This window comes from Lissotriton vulgaris, chromosome 1_2, assembly GCF_964263255.1.
Source record: "Lissotriton vulgaris chromosome 1_2, aLisVul1.2, whole genome shotgun sequence".
NCBI classification, from domain to species: Eukaryota; Metazoa; Chordata; class Amphibia; order Caudata; family Salamandridae; genus Lissotriton; species Lissotriton vulgaris.
The window spans coordinates 274,005,067-274,023,410 of record NC_141686.1 but is presented as its reverse complement, the minus strand read 5'-3'; positions in this window follow the sequence as shown (position 1 = coordinate 274,023,410).

Below are 18,344 nucleotides of genomic sequence, written 5' to 3'. Positions count from 1 at the left end.
AGATAAGAAATCAACTCGCAGTGATAAGTGATATGAAATATAATAGTACATTATCACCCAAGCCCTGACTTCCCTGTGGCGATGAGGTGTAATATGCCGCATCTCAGTTACTCACCAGTTGCTGTTGTCCCCGCGCGGCTGCAGAGGGCCCAGCTCCTGCCAGATGTGGCGAGCATCCATTTTGTTTACATCCTCATGGAACACACTGGGTTTTCCAATTTCCAATCAGACACCAGGCAAATAAATCAAACCTTTGGACTAGAATCAATAAAACCCACTAACCTCTTCTTAAAGATTGTCAACGTTGAGTTGTAGAGTCGCCGAAGGAAACACTGAAGGCAGTGGCAGGCAGCTCTGTTTCGAAATGCAAAAAACGGTTTTAATCGCTATATTTTAGCATAGAATACATCTTCTCTTCTACTGGGAATTTTTTTGCACTAAAAGGCCACAAGAACACAAGTGATGTGAAGGACAGAAGATGCTTGCATCCTGGTTCTTGGTTTTACACATTGTTTCTGCGCTCCCAATCATGTGGCGCTGCGAGGTAATTTGGGGAATTTTGCATAACAACCATAATGTGAAAATACTAGACATTATCCTGGCATAGGGGGGAATTTCAAGCTGGCCTAGCGACAATCTGACCGCAGTCAATCTCCAACATCAACACCCAACCTCCATCTTTCAAACCACCTGATTACCACGTTGGAGTCCAAGCAAGCGACCACCATCCATCGATCCTCACACCCCAGTCCTGGACAAATGCTCCAGGACACGTGTAAAGTGCATGCAATACCAATGGGGACCCAGTGCATGCGCCCATGTGTGCACGCGCACACTCACGCACGCACACACACACACTTTGGGCCAGTTAACGAGAACCTGTGGTGGCGGTCCACCTGTCACATTACAAGTACGGTGGTTGGACCGCTCCTACATCCAGGATCCTTGATCCAGTGGCCGTGGTGGTGCAGCGGGATGAGCAAGAGTAATATGCCGCAGCAGCACCACCAAGCATATTATGAGTTTCCTCACTGCCCTACTTTTCATGGCGGCGAGCCCGCTATGAAAAGGGTGGCAGTGAGAAAACTAAGGTGGTCCTCCTGTTGCCTCTGTGCGCTTGTAATATCTACGGTTTTGCTTAGATATCACAGGGACACATCCACTTATGCGGGAATGCCAACACATGGGGTTTTGTGCACCCTGCCTTAAGCTGTAAGGCCTGCTGTAGGGGTGACTTACCTATACCACATGCAGTGCTTTGTGGGCATTGCACGCAGGGGTGTGTGCCATGACGGCTTTTCATTTTTCTCTGCACCAAGACACTTCAGCTGTGATGGCAGTTTGCATGAGCTTGGTGAGGGCTCCTTTACGGTGGCACAATTTGTGCTACAGCGCTGAGGGACCCTCTTTAGTTCCAAGGCCCTGGGTACCATGGGTACCACTAACTAGGGACTTACAGAGATCCTAATTGGGTGTTAATTGTGGAATAATGGTACATTTTATGCAAAGAACACTGGTAAAGGGGACCTGATTAGCAGGAACCCATTACACTTTCAGTCAAAATCACACCGAATACCAGGCAAAGAGTAGGGAGTTACTGCAACAGAGTCCAGTTTCCTACAGAGAGTGTTCAAAAATTGTAAGCCTGGAAGGTGTAACAGGAAAGTGTGCGGATCACAAAGGAGAAATTGTGATCAACAAAGTAAGTATAGAAGAAGAGGCTACAACAGGTTGAACAGAAAGGTGTGCAGTTATCTGAGGGAGCCTCTGTAACACACCGTGCAAGTCTAGAAGAAGATGATGCAAGCCTTTTCCAAGAAAGCTGCAGATGCCAAAGGATACTTTACAACAAACTCTGAAACCTTACAAGGGGATCCTGGAAGAAATGTAAGAGAAGATACCACTAAATGCTAGGTGGGTGCAGTGACAGAGTATACAGCAAACAGGGCAACCATAAAAGAAGAGGCAACAGTAAATAGGATTAGTCGATGTTGCAAAGTCATCCTGTGCCCTGGGCACCACCATTTTATGTTGACTGGTCCTGGTAGTAACTGACAATGGCTGTCCCTGGGCTCTGACTAACCATGCCCAGGGCCAGTGCTATGCTGAAAAGGACACTTAGAATACAGTGTAAACACCTACATGCTCTAGGGTACACCATGGGTTAGGGTACTCCTATGAATGGCATGGCCTACCCTATAAGGCCATAGTACATAATAGGGCAGGGGGATTGAAACTAACTTTAGCGTCCCTGGCATTTAATTTTGCGTGACAGTTTGGAGGTCAGCAGCCCTTTCTGCACTTGCATGTGTGCACTGCTGAGGCTTGAGGTCAGCTTTAAAGGAACCCTGTGTTGCAGGATTGCTTATGAACTGCAAAGTTTACCCAAACTCGACTTTGGTGTTTGGGGCACTTAGAATTAATGAACTACAATGGTTTGGCATATTAGGTATCCCCAGGGGTGGGAGGGGTAGGGTATTTATAAGGAGAATCCTTATAAAATGGTTTTCATATGCCCTGGGGTTAGTAAAATGGCACATTTCACTCCCTACAGTGCAGTAAAGGTCTGTAGGAAGGTGGATACCTGACTATGGTTACCCCAGATGTTTTGCCTAGTGTTTAGCTAGTTTTTGACTTAGTTGGCCTGGGTTCCTACTAATCAGGGCCCCAGGCTATCTGCTCTCTCAGGTATGCTGCTCTCCCTAGGTACATCTCCAATTGGGTATTGGGTCACCTTATCAGCCCCTGTACAGTGTACTATAGGTACCCAGGGCATAGGTGCATCCAAGGCCTACCAGGGGCTGCAGCATATCTTTTGCCACCCCTGGCTGACTATCCAAAATGACACAACTGGCTCATCACTCAGCTGGGGCAAGGTGGTGTAATCACCCCTTGCTTAGATATAGTATACCTAAACCTATATCTGGACACATATACACCTATAAGTCACTCCTATGGCAGGCCTTAATAATCCTGGAGGCAGAGTGCTTGGTTTTATGTGAGATGGTGCTCTAGCATGAGCTGAGCCTGTCTGCAGCTTTCGGGACTAACTCCTTTAGCTGTTCTGGGATATTGCCATACCATATACTCTTAAGTGCACTATAATCCTCGCGGTTACTTGCTAACTTTGGTTTGGCTTTATAAAAACATGTCGTGTAAGGTGTCATACGCTTTGGAATACTACCCCCTCGACAGTTTTGGTGACGGGGGTAGCATTCCACCCTTCTAGAGGGAGAAGACATGTTACTTTGCTTAAACGCTTTTAAATCTAACCAGAGCCTCAGCATCACAAAATGGATGCTGCTGCCACAGACACAAGTTTGGCCTCCTGCTGCTGACCGAAACTCCGGCAGGAGAGGCCTGGACAAATGGTATCCTGTCACAGGGAGGTGTTACACCACCCCAGACAGGAGATAGTGGAATAGGGCAGGGAGGGCTGAATGAAACTAGACACTGCCTGCATCGCACAAGGTGTCCCATGCATAGTCCAGTTCAAACCGGTGCTGGGGCACTCCAGCACCAGCTCTGGCGTGAAACTGGACAAAGGGAAAGGGGTGTAACCACCCCCTTCCTGTGTCCCACCCATAGGAGGGACATAGCAGGTGATCCAGCCCCTTGATTTGGAATAAAGGTAGGAGCTGTGCCAATGCACATCAGATCATCCTGACTGAAACTTTGAAAGGAAACTCTGGACCCTTCTTATGAAAACAAAAAACTCCTTCTCCTGAGTTTGGCAAATTATTAGTGATGCTAGATTCCCCTGGGGGCCGTTTGCATCAGTGGGAGGGATTTAAGTATTGCGTAGGTTACCAAATTTACAAAGTAATATGTATCAGACCAAAAGATAGCATGAAAACATTGAAAAATCTCAGTGCCTCTTACCGCTGCATAGACGCTGACATCCCTTTGCCCTGAGATACCGCGCTGGACACAGCCTTGGACATAGCCCGCCCGCCCCCTGCCGTGTGACTCCTTCAGTCATCTCGGGAGTCCGGCCGTCGAGGGGAGTGTGGGCGTGGCATAGGACCACAACCTCCAGCTGCCTTAGCGGTACATACCGCGACCTTTCCGCGCCAGTAGGCGCATAAAGCCTGCATCACCCCGGTCGAGGGGGTGAAACCTTGAAAAATCTCAGTGCCTCTTACCGCTGCATAGACGCTGACACCCCCTGTTGTGGATATTTTTGTCCACCCTAAGCGTGGAAGGGTATTCTCAGATATGAGACCCTTGCTCATTGCACCATCGGGATTCAAGCAAACCGGGCCGAAGACGGCTGTAATGCCAGAAACCGGTCCCCGGGAGCTTGTTTCCTTCCCAGTGTAAGAATTGGCTTTTGTAGTTTGGTTTGCCCTGTTCCCATCATGCACTGGGACAGGAACAGACTAATTTGCATACAGCCAGGTTCTGAAACTGGGATGGTGCAGTGAGCTAAAAAACGGTGTTGGATCTAGCCCTGATCTCTTGACTGGGTGAGAGCTTTCTGCTTAATTCAGAGACTCTGTCCCTCACCACCCCCTGTTGTGGATATTTTTGTCCACCCTAAGCGTGGAAGGGTATTCTCAGATGTGAGACCCTTGCTCATTGCACCATCGGGATTCAAGCAAACCGGGCCGAAGACGGCTGTAATGCCAGAAACCGGTCCCCGGGAGCTTGTTTCCTTCCCAGTGTAAGAATTGGCTTTTGTAGTTTGGTTTGCCCTGTTCCCATCATGCACTGGGACAGGAACAGACTAATTTGCATACAGCCAGGTTCTGAAACTGGGATGGTGCAGTGAGCTAAAAAACGGTGTTGGATCTAGCCCTGATCTCTTGACTGGGTGAAAGCTTTCTGCTTAATTCAGAGACTCTGTCCCTCACCACCCCCTGTTGTGGATATTTTTGTCCACCCTAAGCGTGGAAGGGTATTCTCAGATGTGAGACCCTTGCTCATTGCACCATCGGGATTCAAGCAAACCGGGCCGAAGACGGCTGTAATGCCAGAAACCGGTCCCCGGGAGCTTGTTTCCTTCCCAGTGTAAGAATTGGCTTTTGTAGTTTGGTTTGCCCTGTTCCCATCATGCACTGGGACAGGAACAGACTAATTTGCATACAGCCAGGTTCTGAAACTGGGATGGTGCAGTGAGCTAAAAAACGGTGTTGGATCTAGCCCTGATCTCTTGACTGGGTGAGAGCTTTCTGCTTAATTCAGAGACTCTGTCCCTCACCACCCCCTGTTGTGGATATTTTTGTCCACCCTAAGCGTGGAAGGGTATTCTCAGATGTGAGACCCTTGCTCATTGCACCATCGGGATTCAAGCAAACCGGGCCGAAGACGGCTGTAATGCCAGAAACCGGTCCCCGGGAGCTTGTTTCCTTCCCAGTGTAAGAATTGGCTTTTGTAGTTTGGTTTGCCCTGTTCCCATCATGCACTGGGACAGGAACAGACTAATTTGCATACAGCCAGGTTCTGAAACTGGGATGGTGCAGTGAGCTAAAAAACGGTGTTGGATCTAGCCCTGATCTCTTGACTGGGTGAGAGCTTTCTGCTTAATTCAGAGACTCTGTCCCTCACCACCCCCTGTTGTGGATATTTTTGTCCACCCTAAGCGTGGAAGGGTATTCTCAGATGTGAGACCCTTGCTCATTGCACCATCGGGATTCAAGCAAACCGGGCCGAAGACGGCTGTAATGCCAGAAACCGGTCCCCGGGAGCTTGTTTCCTTCCCAGTGTAAGAATTGGCTTTTGTAGTTTGGTTTGCCCTGTTCCCATCATGCACTGGGACAGGAACAGACTAATTTGCATACAGCCAGGTTCTGAAACTGGGATGGTGCAGTGAGCTAAAAAACGGTGTTGGATCTAGCCCTGATCTCTTGACTGGGTGAGAGCTTTCTGCTTAATTCAGAGACTCTGTCCCTCACCACCCCCTGTTGTGGATATTTTTGTCCACCCTAAGCTTGGAAGGGTATTCTCAGATGTGAGACCCTTGCTCATTGCACCATCGGGATTCAAGCAAACCGGGCCGAAGACGGCTGTAATGCCAGAAACCGGTCCCCGGGAGCTTGTTTCCTTCCCAGTGTAAGAATTGGCTTTTGTAGTTTGGTTTGCCCTGTTCCCATCATGCACTGGGACAGGAACAGACTAATTTGCATACAGCCAGGTTCTGAAACTGGGATGGTGCAGTGAGCTAAAAAACGGTGTTGGATCTAGCCCTGATCTCTTGACTGGGTGAGAGCTTTCTGCTTAATTCAGAGACTCTGTCCCTCACCACCCCCTGTTGTGGATATCTTACCGCTGCATAGACGCTGACATCCCTTTGCCCTGAGATACCGCGCTGGACACAGCCTTGGACATAGCCCGCCCGCCCCTGCCGTGTGACTCCTTCAGTCATCTCGGGAGTCCGGCCGTCGAGGGGAGTGTGGGCGTGGCATAGGACCACAACCTCCAGCTGCCTTAGCGGTACATACCGCGACCTTTCTGCGCCAGGAGGAGCATAAAGCCTGCATCACCCCCGTCTCGCGGGACGCCGGGCGAAGCCCGGGCAAAGGGCGGGCCGTCTTAGGCCGTCCGAGGTCGGTCGAGGTTGGGTTGGGCCAGAGACCCTGCCCGACAATTCTCTTGCATACTTCTGGATATAGCCCTTCCTGGTCCACCACACATTAGGTAAACTAACTTTTTGTTGAGCCTTCTGAGTAACATCCTGTACTGCGTGTATTAGCCATTTCTATAATGCCTGGAAAGAAGCAAACCCCAGTTAATAACACCATGGAGAATTACCTTGTCCAAGTCGTGGCAAAAATCAATAGCGACAGGAGGTCTTCACTGGGACTAGATACATCCAACCATTCCCCTCCGGCAGATAAGGTGGCAGAGGACTCTTTTGCACTATTAAATGGCAGTATCTCTGGTGTGGTACATGACTCTTTCCAGGATACAATCACCATCCAGCCTAGTGGTATTGTTGCTAACACTGAAGCTGATAGCGACAGCGAAGTAGTGACTGTGACACTTACTAACAAGGAGTCCACAATCCCTACTGCCGTCCCTATTCCAGCCCCGAGGGTTACCGGGGGCAAAAGAAAAGCCATACAAAAACGGGGGGGGGGGTTTAAGGTCTGCTAAGAACAGAGTTGCAACACCACCAAGGAAAACATCCGAGGATGAGGAGGATGATCTGACTGGGGAAGCACATGTGACCCTTTCCAACGCTCAATTTAGTAAACTTTGGAGCATGATGGACACAAAAATTAAAGGTATAGTTAAACCTTTGATTAGTAAAATCGACAAACTAACTGCTGAGGTCAGCAAGCTGGAAGGTTTACTTGAAAAAGCCCTGGGGGAGGTAGGAAATCTCCCTGAAGTTGTCGTGTCCAGTGTACAGCCTTTGGTGAGTGAAATTCAATCATGTACAATCAATGGATCTATTCCTATCGCTGTACCAAATCCTCCAAAAGCAACTTTGATTAATCCTCCGGGAGGTACCTTTGGTGTTGCACCCACCGTCTTATTAAATGATGTTTCCAATACTTTGAAAGAGTCTTTTGAGCTAGTAGTGGAAGCCTCGCCACTAGTTCTCGTACTTGCAAATGTACCTCCACTAGCAACTGGTGAGGTCGAATCAACATCATCACTACTAAATAAATCTTTATCATGGCTCACTAACAATATGGCAATTTCTCCCTGGGGAAAGCAGCAACTATCCGAAGAACTTGTAAATGCAAGAAGGGTAGAGTGGATTGGGAACAGAGTAAAAAAATTCAAGGGGGATTGTGTTGTGCTCAATTTTTCCGACCCTGAGGTCTTGCCTAACATCTTGCCTCATATCTTCCCACCGCAGCGAAGATCCACCTCAATTGTTCCATTGACTTTGGACTTTTTCTATCCTCGGAAAGGTAAAGGCCCGAATTCTAGCACCTTAAGAACAAAATGGAATGTTGTGACCAAAAAGGGTAGCAAGAATGTCGGTTTTAATGAATGGGGCCCAGGTTTGGAAAACAGATTCTCTGCCCTCTCAAACTTAGACGCATGTGAATGACAACCATTTAATCCCATGCCTATGTTACAAATTCCTTTTGACGCATGTACAATTATGGAGTCCAGCCATTTAACAGATGCTCAAAATGTGACAATCTACCCTGTGGTCATAGCAGGGCCTATTACTGTAAATACAAACGATAAAGGTACTGACGTTGTGAAGTTGAACGAGTCAGTTCCCAGTCCTAAACCAACCTTGACAAATTCTATGGGGAATCTTTTGTCTTGGAACGTGGCAGGGTTAAGCTCCAAACTGGATTGTGGAGAATGGTTTGGGTTTGTCAGCCAGTACGACGTTTGTATTTTTCAAGAGACATGGGCTTGTGATCCTGTTTTCGCACTGGGGTATTTGAATTTTAACGTTCCAGCCACCAAGGGCCCTAAAGGGCGTCCGATGGGGGGACTCACCATATGGGTCCGCCAGTCTCTTAAGGTTGTAGTGAAAATTGTGGAGCTCCACCTAAAAGATATACAGCTCATCAGACTTACGAGTGGCTCATCCATCTCTATTGACATTTACAATATATACGCCAGAGGTGGTAGTACAGGAAAATCAGAAGTCCTCCTGAATTTGTACAATTTACTGGAGTCCCATTCTTCTGGGAAGAACATAATAATTGCAGGAGACTTAAACCGCACATTTGAACCGCTAGATACTGGTGAGGCTTTCCTGGGTGCGGAGGAGGATAAACACTGGGATATTCCCGCACTTGATACAACTCCAGTAACTCGCTGGACCGAGGATATCTTATGTTTAAATGCAATGTGCCTTGAACAGGGTCTAAGAGCTCTGAATGGTCGGACAAAGTCAGATAGAGTACCAGCCATGACTTTTAACAACGGGAGAAACAAAAGTCGTATCGATTATGTCATTTGTAGTATGTCCCTCTGGCCATCTGTTATCGATATGGCTGTAAAGGAAAGGCTTGAGAGCGATCACAACCCTCTATGTGTTCTCCATAAATGGTGGCTGTCTGATCATATCGCTCCTAGTCTCTGTGTCGAACCCTCACCTCCGATGACTGTACCATCTAATGACATGCGTAGGTTGAGGTGGGCAAGTGTTAGGACAGATCAGCAGGTTTTAGAAAAATAGGAGTGGCGACTGATAGGGCTATCATGGCCCTAGAGGGAGTGACTGGCTATTCCCCGAGTCAAGTTAATACTACTAGGGTTCACGAGGATCTCTTTCTTGAAATTAAATGCCATTTCTTAAAACCGGTAAACAGAAAGAGGGTATATGCTTATAGGGCTGCTAAATGGTATAATCATGACTGTAAGGTGGCACGAACCTCACTAGGAGCCGCAATCAAGAATAAAAATCTGGGGGTTATTAGATCAGCCAGGAAACATTACAAAAATTGTATAGCCAAAGCGAAAAGAGACTGGGACGAAGCCCATTGGAATAAGTTGAAATGTGCAAGTGATCGACACCATTCTAGATTATTTTGGCACATTGTTAAATGGGGTCACGAAAGGATAGAAGAGGCAAGTACCAACAATGTCCCCCAGGATGCCTGGGTACAATTCTTTAGCGAGCAGTATGCTGCCAGGGACCAGACTGCAAATAGTAGGTGTCCGAACATTTTATTGGCAGAAGACAATATTTTCACGCAGAGTGAAATACTGTCTGCCCTTAAAACTGTTCAAAGTGGCCGTGCTCCTGGCATTGACGGGGTTCCAGCGGACGTTTTTCTAAACGACTCTGGAAGGTGGTGCAAATACATTTACCTGTTAATAAATAATATTGCCAGAGGTGCAGATATCCCGGCAACATGGAGGGGTGCTGTTATTATCCCGGTATATAAAAAGGGAGATCGTGCCCAGCCTTGTAACTACCGCCCAATCAGTTTAATAGATACTATTCAAAAAATTGTGGGGCGTGTGATTGTCAACAGGTTGCTCGATTGGGCGGAGGACCACAATATTTTATCTCCCTTTCAGGCTGGATTCCGCAGGGCAACCAGCACTGTGGATCAAGTCTTTCGTTTTCAATTGATCCAGTGGAGGACCGTGGTGCTAGGCGGAGGCAGCCTTTACGCGGCATTTGTTGATCTGCGGGCTGCCTTCGACCTGGTACCAAGGGCAAAACTGTGGGAAGTGCTCGAGGCTTTAGCGGTCCCAGGGGATTTGTTGTCTCTGATCATGCGATTGCATAATGGTAACTATGCCAAAATCCGATGGGGTGGATATGGTAATGACACAGCCGAATTTCCTGTTGAGCGCGGGGTTCGGCAGGGGTGCTCAATGGCCCCAACTCTGTTCACCCTTTTTATTAATGGTATTGTTTCCCGTATGCAATCTCAGGTAGTGGATGCCCCCTTTCTTGCAGGTGTGAAAGTTCCTATTTTAATGTTCGCCGATGATACGTTAATTTTATCCAAAACCCCAAGTGGTTTGCAGAAAGCTTTGGCAATATTTGATGAGTTCTGTGTAGATCACGGACTCGAGGTGAATGCTTCCAAAACAAAACTCATGGTTTTTAATCCGCATAGAAATTTTAAACCCAAAATTTCCATGAGTGGACGCATTCTTGAGGTCGTAAAATCATTTACCTACCTGGGGATCCTCATTTCAAATGATAATAGGTACGGTTTAAAGCACTAAAGATTGCATTGATCGAATTAGGTCTAAATGCTCTATGGTCTGATCCAGCAGGGGCACCATTTCCCACTAAGTGTATTTTAAAAAACATTTTCTGGGAAAAGGTTGCTCAAAGGAGTCTGCTTAGTACCAACAGCGGGTTCATGACCACAAGTTTCCTTGAAGTTAAAATGTACCCTACTTATGAAATGTATTGGGACTATATACTGAAGCCTATGGACAGGAAATTGCTTTTTCAACTAAGGGTTGGTTCCCTCCCTCTCCGTAATTTAACATCTAAGTGGAAATCAGGAGGTGTAGCTACTTGCCCGGTCTGCGGGGAAGGAAATGAAACCCTTGGTCACTTTTTGTTTTCCTGTCCAGTATATTCTGCCCCAAGGCGAGCCTGGTTGGCACCTATGTGCAGGAACTTAGGTACAAAAAGTAGCATGGTAGCGCTGCGCATTGTTCGATCTACTCCTGTGCCCTGGATCACAATTGCCACTGCAAAGTATTTGGGGTGGGCGTGGGTAATAAGGCAGAGAATGCTAGTAGGGTAACTACTCTCTGCCGAGTTGTCCAGAGACTGCTAAGCTATTGTCTATTCTCTGCAACTGTTTATTTAATTGTTCTGAGACTGCTAGACTATTGTCTATTCTCTGTAACTGTTTATTTGGTCGTCCAGAGACTGCTAGACTACCGTCTATTCTCTGTAACGGTTTATCTAACGTATCATTCGGTTTGAAATTTTAATGAATTTTAGCTTAATGTTACCACGGTCTTTTTTGTATTCCTTAATAGAAATGAACTTTACACCTGTGATTATGATGTGTAATAACTTTTTATATGTGCTATGTGCTTATGACTTTTTGTAGTTTAATTGATTTTTTATGATATGTCTTGTATGTCTGCTTTTATGAGTAATGCTCGAATAAAGCACTTTTGAATTGAATTGAAAACATTGCATACACAAAAATTTAAAGTTTCATTCATTTATTGAAATAATTTAAAACTAATAACACTTTATTTCATGAAGACAATCTTGTGCACATTTGTCTTTGCTGTTAGTCAGCTATATTAAAAAAACTCCAATTAAAAAAGAAAAATACTGTTAAGCATTCTTACACAAGTCTACATGTACATCATATTTATTTAGACATAAGGAACAAACTGTTGACGCGGCGTTTCGTTGCCTCAAATAATCTTGCACCTTCTTCAGGACTTGTTCATTTAAATCATATCCAGGTTTGTTTTTCCTTCCTGGCACTACCTTCTCGGTCTTTTGAGCAGGTTCTCTTCTGTTCTTGTGTTCTCCTAAGGAAGTTTTTGTTTGCTTTCCTCTTTCTTATTCTTATGTATCACTTTCGTTGGTACTCCACCCAGGTTGATTAAAAATGGACCAACTTCAATCCAGTCCTATTTTCTTGGTGTCTTAAAGGGTTGGAAGAACGCCTCTGGGAGCTACCCGTCGCTGTTCTTCTCACCACTTTATCTTCTTGGCGAAAAGACCTGCTTTAAACTTGATTTCCTCCTTCTTTCTTCTTTAGTGTGAAATCAAGGATCACTTTGTTGGGCTTTCATAAATTAACTGCCAACTTTGTTTAGGGTAGCTGAGCTGCGTGTCGTCCTACTCCTTCCCGCAATACTTAAATCCCTCCCACTGATGCAAACGGCCCCCAGGGGAATCTAGCATCACTAATCATTTGCCAAACTCAGGAGAAGGAGTTTTTTGTTTTCATAAGATTGTTGATCCAATCCTTTTCCTGTCAAAAGGGTAGCTCCCTCTTTATCTTTTGATAACTCTGGACCCTTCGACATCCTACTCAACGTAGAAGACTGAAGAATCTCCCTTGTGGTCAAGGAGTGGCCACCCTGTACAAGCAGGCACCATCAGCGCATCAAGACTTCGTTGCTCCCGCCGGAGCTCGAACGACAGAGACCAGCAAGACCTGGACTCCCAGACTTCCAACAGCCCGATCCACAGTCCTAGCAAAGCTTAGACCCGTGGAGGTGGCGTGAGACGTGGGACCGGCCATCTTGAAAAGTTAACAAAGTGCTTTCTGTGCAGCTCCCGAGGCTCCCTCGACGCTATGCTTTGGGGTTTGAGAATCCCCAGCCCCGAGCAGCCTGTGCTCCAAAGATCAACTCTCCACACTCTCCGAGTGCTGCGTGAGGCCCTTTTGCACTTTTCCTGCTTGATGCGTTGTCTGGTCCCTTGCCCGCTGGCTAGTGGCCTCTGTGACGACGATCCATCAAAACTACACTGCTGTTCTGTTTGCTATAGACTGGCAAAAACCATCACGTAATGATATTGGAAACAGACCATTTAATTTAGTTGGCCGTGTTTACCAACACATTTTTTAATATGTCCTTGTTGATCAGTCATTAAAATAGATTTTTGATACAATCAAGGCATTTTTAAACTCACCACGTCACTCTTTTCACGTAATCTATTACTTAGCCTTCACATCTTCACATTACCCGCTCCGCAGTAAATCTGGCGTTGAAGCACACTGGGGTGACATTCGGTCACACCCAGTGGGGCCCGATGATGAAGCATGTCATTGGTGTTGTTTCTCTCTTGTGCTCCATTACTTGTGTATTCTTCAACCAATTAACACTCTTTTGTTGTTATTTTGATACAGACTGGACCCAGCTCCCCTGAAAAGGAGCCATCAATCTGACCTTCCGGGTCCGATCAAGAAGACATCTTTGAGTCCTGCGTGGGTTGCCTTTGCCAAGGCTTGGTGACTCCGATTCGAGTACCGACACCGCCAACAGCAAGAACCTTTGTGGGACAGCTCGTTTTCACCAGCTGGTCATCCTCGATCCTCCCTTCAAACTACTCAACAGCACCTGATCGCAACCCGACATTGCCTGGTTCCGTCCTGGTTCCATCCTGGTCACTGGCTAGTGACCCAGACTCTGTCCCCTTTGCTTTCAGGTACCCTACATCTTCGATCCACCCTTGGATCCAACCGGACTCTTCTCTCCTGGCCGCCTGCAGCATCTTTTCCTCCACACACCATAGAACTTCACGACGAAATCCGACACACTTTGGTACCTATGCACCCGCTTCCTGTGGGTGAGGTAACGATATAACTCCGGTGCTTTTATAGTGGTTTACACCTCTAGTGTCCTAGTTTTAAGTGGCTAAGTTCTAGTCCAGTCGGAAGTCTCTGAAACCTATAACTTTCTGATTTTTACGCACCATTGACTTGTATGGTAAACGCGGTTGCCTATAGACACTGCACCCGCATCCTGTGGGCCTCCTATGTCCTAACCTTCATTAATCCAGTGTAGGCCCATCGTTTCCCAAGGCCCTTGGCCTGTTCATTGTTTGTGACGTGGTACTTATACCACTTTCTTAATATATGGTTTGAGTGGCCACCCGGCCTATCCATAATTGTGCAGCTTATTGTATGTTATACTGTGTTCTTTGTTTAACGCTTGTGCTTCTGTGCTCATAAAGAGTATAGGGGATTATTCTAGAAATAAATACATATATTTTGTAATATATAACTTGTGTGGTGTCCTTTCATTTGGTATTTAAAAGGATTGCATATGGTAAAACAGCTGGCTTCACATGCCCTCTTGAGTTTAGCCTAAAGCTGCTCTTGTCCATGCTACCCCTAGGATAGCTGGTCTATAAGGTTGACTTACAACCAATCACCATAAGGGTCGTTTGGACTGGTACAAGGTGCTCACTAGAATAGTGATCATCATATACCAGGCCAACCTCTCACAATCTGCAATATGTTTACATATTCAGAACCTTTAAAGTCTCCCCTAGTTATTACAGCGGTGTGGGGGTCCTGTAGATATATGCAGAGTACTTTTAAAAGATGCTTTGTAAAGCCCTGATGTTAGATAAATTGACCTAGTTATTTTTCCAATTGCAAATCCCCAGCCACATAGGTTAACATGGCAAGCAGTGATTAAATAATCACTAATGTCAAGGAAGTCATTAAAATATCATTCAAAGATTTCCTAGAATTATATTGATAAAACCAACAAAATGCTACTGTTGAATCTATCCTAAAATGTACAGACAAGAAGTTATAAGACATTCTTGTCTGTCAGCCAAAATGCAGCCTTACAGTGATCTGTCCTGATTGGTCAGAGTTAAGTGGATTAGCTAGGCTCCTTTGATGGGGTGTTAAGTAGCCCCTGGGGTCAGAGAGCCCTTCTGGTAGGGCAGAGTTCTGCTACATAGGAATGCCAGAGCAGGGGGAGGGTTGTAAACAATATTCTTCAATAGAAGGTGGTGACAGACAGGAGAGACCAGTTTCCTTTACAACCCTACTCTTTGAACCCAGTCAGATGGCAGGATTAAGGAAGGAATGAGTAGATGTAAAGAGGAGGGAGCATATGGAGGTTAACTAACCTGGAGGTGTGGTTGGCCAGCTCATGTCTCTCTGCTGGAAAATCAGCCCTTCTTGAATTTTGGAGAAATGGTGCTCTCTGGGAGATTATAGTGCCACTCTTCAGAGGATATGGTCATACTCTGCGGCGTTGCCCTGCACCTCATTGGACAGGAGTGCCTTCCTGCTTGAACCAGAGAACTTGGAATAAGTAACTGAGCGAGGTAGAGTTGCTCAGATCTTCTGATTGAAACAATAATAATAAGAAGGGTCCATGCTGAAAAATTTGGTTTGAACCAACCAGGCCCTACACTCTGATTGACTGTGCCTGTTGTTCAATCTGGAACTACAGCCCTTTGTGCCTACCTTGCTTCAAAAGGACAAAAGAGTAGAATCCCTGTAAGCTACAGGTTACAGAGCTCAACTGGACCATCACCACCAAGAATCCCCAGCCTGTAGTACTACCAGTGAATTTGTAAGGGTTTTCTCCAAGTGGATTGTGAGAACGGAAGTCCCAAACTTTCATGGGCCATTGTGGAACTTCCATGGAGTGAGTTTGGACACTTTGGGACCCTCAAAGGAACTTCAGGAAGAAGTTCCAGAATTTTGGAGAAGAATGGAGCAACTTTGGAAAAAAGTTCTTTAAGTGGAAGGATATGACCTGGCCAGCCTCCGTCCAGGTTCGTCCCGCTGAAAAGTTTCGGAGGCCCGACTGGGAGTCGGCTGAAACCCAAGCCCCCAAACCCTCACTGAAGCCGGCCTGATGAAGTACAGCAATGGACCCCTGAAGAGAAAGTTCTGTACACGTTTTTAAGTCCAAACATAGGAGAGGTGACAGGGACCAACCACGAAAGTCAAGCCACCCACCTTCAACGGCCCTGGAACTCTGGTTCATCCCGCTGGAAAGATCCGTAGGTTGAACTTCCTCAAGTTTGACTGGTAGCTCGTCACAAGGCAAGCCGGTGAAATCTCACCAAATCTCAACTGGCTGAGAGCTTTGTGGGATTCCAGGAAGAAAAGATCCAGAAAAGTTTCTAAGTCAGAAGGTAAAAATTTTGACTGAGACCAACCGCAAGGCGTAGCCACTTAGGGCTCTATCGCTGTCAGCCTGAAACTTTGACTTTTCCCAGTCTAGCATGAGCAGACGTCCCAATAGGTGCTAAATGTTTCTATGTGCTAGGTAGAGTTAAATCTTTAAAAAATCATATCTCTGGTTCCCTACATTAGATTTTGTTTGTTTTGGTGTCATTTTAATTTATAAATTGGTGTCAGATGTTTATTGTGTGTTGTGTCTTAAATTATTTACTGAATTGGTGTTTCTAAATGCTTTACATACCAGTCTATGAAGTTAAACCTGACTGCTTGCAGGGAAGCTACCAACGGTTCAGCATGGGATTCATTTTCTAAGACCTATTCTGAGCCCTATATTGTGTTAGTGGTATTTTTTGCTAGTGGTAAATGCTTTATTTACCTCTACTAATAACCTACTTTCCAACAGTCAACACACCAAAGGAGGAATATTAGCAAAGTGCACCAGTTCAGTACAAGACATTGTACAAACGTGGCAGATCCAGTGGAAGAAGCAACAAGGAATCATGCATGTCCATCTGGGGACAGAACTCAGGACGACACAGGCAACCATTGCTATTTCCCCCCGTTCCATATCCAGGTAGCGCTGTCTGTCCAGTTCCTGTTCACTGAAATGGCCCTACGACTCATCAGCCTTCCCCACTGGGAGTAGATCTCTGCAGTACTGGGTGAGCGGCTTCCATAACAGCAGAGGGAGGCAACTCCACCATTGGCCCACTGGAATGCTCAGACAGGACCAAACAATTCTTCAAACCACAGCCGGAATGCAGAGGAGTGGGCAACCAAGTGCCTGGAATGACGTACATTTGGCCCATGTGCATTTCGGTCATTTTCCTTTCACCTTGACTGGCAGGAGTTATTGATGATCCTTGAACATTGAGATTCTCTTGCCTAGGTGTAGCCCTTTGCTGTGCCAATGGGTGAGCCCCCCTGTCCAGGGGAAGGCATCAGGAGAGAAGAGCTATTGATGTGATGCATGTGATGACCTCTTAGGTTGACATATGGAAGGTCAAGCAGTAGGGGACCACTCCCCTCCTACCTTGCGGCCCCATCTCTTTCAAATCTAAGGGCACATTAGCAACAAATAGCGATATTTATCGCTAAATGCGCTTAGCGAATTTGTTTTTTATCGCTGTCTATAGCCGGAGACTATCTCAGAGATTATATGCTATTATCAAAGTTTATCTCTAAAGCAATAAAATATCCGGCGATAGCGGCTCAATGCGTGAATATCGCTGGAAATCCAGAGGTATTCAGGCATTAACGCAAATGGGGAGTTAACCTGAATATCCACCTCCCATTGGATATACAAGTTAAGTCATGGTCTGAGCAGGTCTTAGGTTCTGGCGATAATCGCGCTTAGGGCAACTTTTTAAATTGGACACCCTGCCTCGCTAATAGGCGATAGATGTGTTAGCAACTGCTTTCAGTCCTAACAGGTTGGGTACACCCACTTTGCATGTCAATAGCAATAAATATCGCTGACATGTAACGTGGGCCTCAAACCGTTTGCTATCGCCTAAAACCTGTCGCTAACTGCTGTTAGTGACAGCTTGCTAATAGGGCGATAAAATGATCGCCGCTTTAGCTGGAAAAAGTCCCACTAAAGGGGTGATAGTGCACTTGCTAATATGCCCCTAGTTGTCCTGGATCCACCCATTGCTCCACTAAGAAAGGCCATGCATCACAAACCCACCAAGCCCAGAACGAGTTACTTTGTCAATTCTTTATGTGTCTGGTTAAGATTGCCTGTTTTGAGTCAAATTAAACAGCAGACTCCATCATGGTGGTGTTCTTCCATTAATTCTTTTACCTTTCAACTTTGCAACCCCACTACCCCGAAGAACCCAACGGTTGTGGTTTTCCAGCTGCTGCTCAGAGGATTATCAGAATAATGCCTCTGGGTCACTGGTTAACATAATGTTTGGTCAGAACTATGAGTGTATCTGATTATCCTTGAATTTACAAGATTTGTTCTTGATTAATGAAAACATTATTGGCAAATGCTTTCACTTTAGGGTGTCTTGGGACGGTCCAAGAATTCCAACTATAGTGGCACCAAATGCATACCCCTGGCCATCCCTCCTAGTTATGTCATTCTCTGAAAACGAACAACATAGAAATAGAGCCGTATTCTATTATTTGGCTTTCCTGTTTTCAGTTTCTCTTTTTGGTAAATTCTGGTGGGGTTTATTCTATGTTTTCAATATCTTAAAAAAATTGTACTTAGCAGTAGCTACACATTTTCATGCCATAAAACAACAGAAACAGTGTTTTTCCAGTGTTTATGGAATGTTT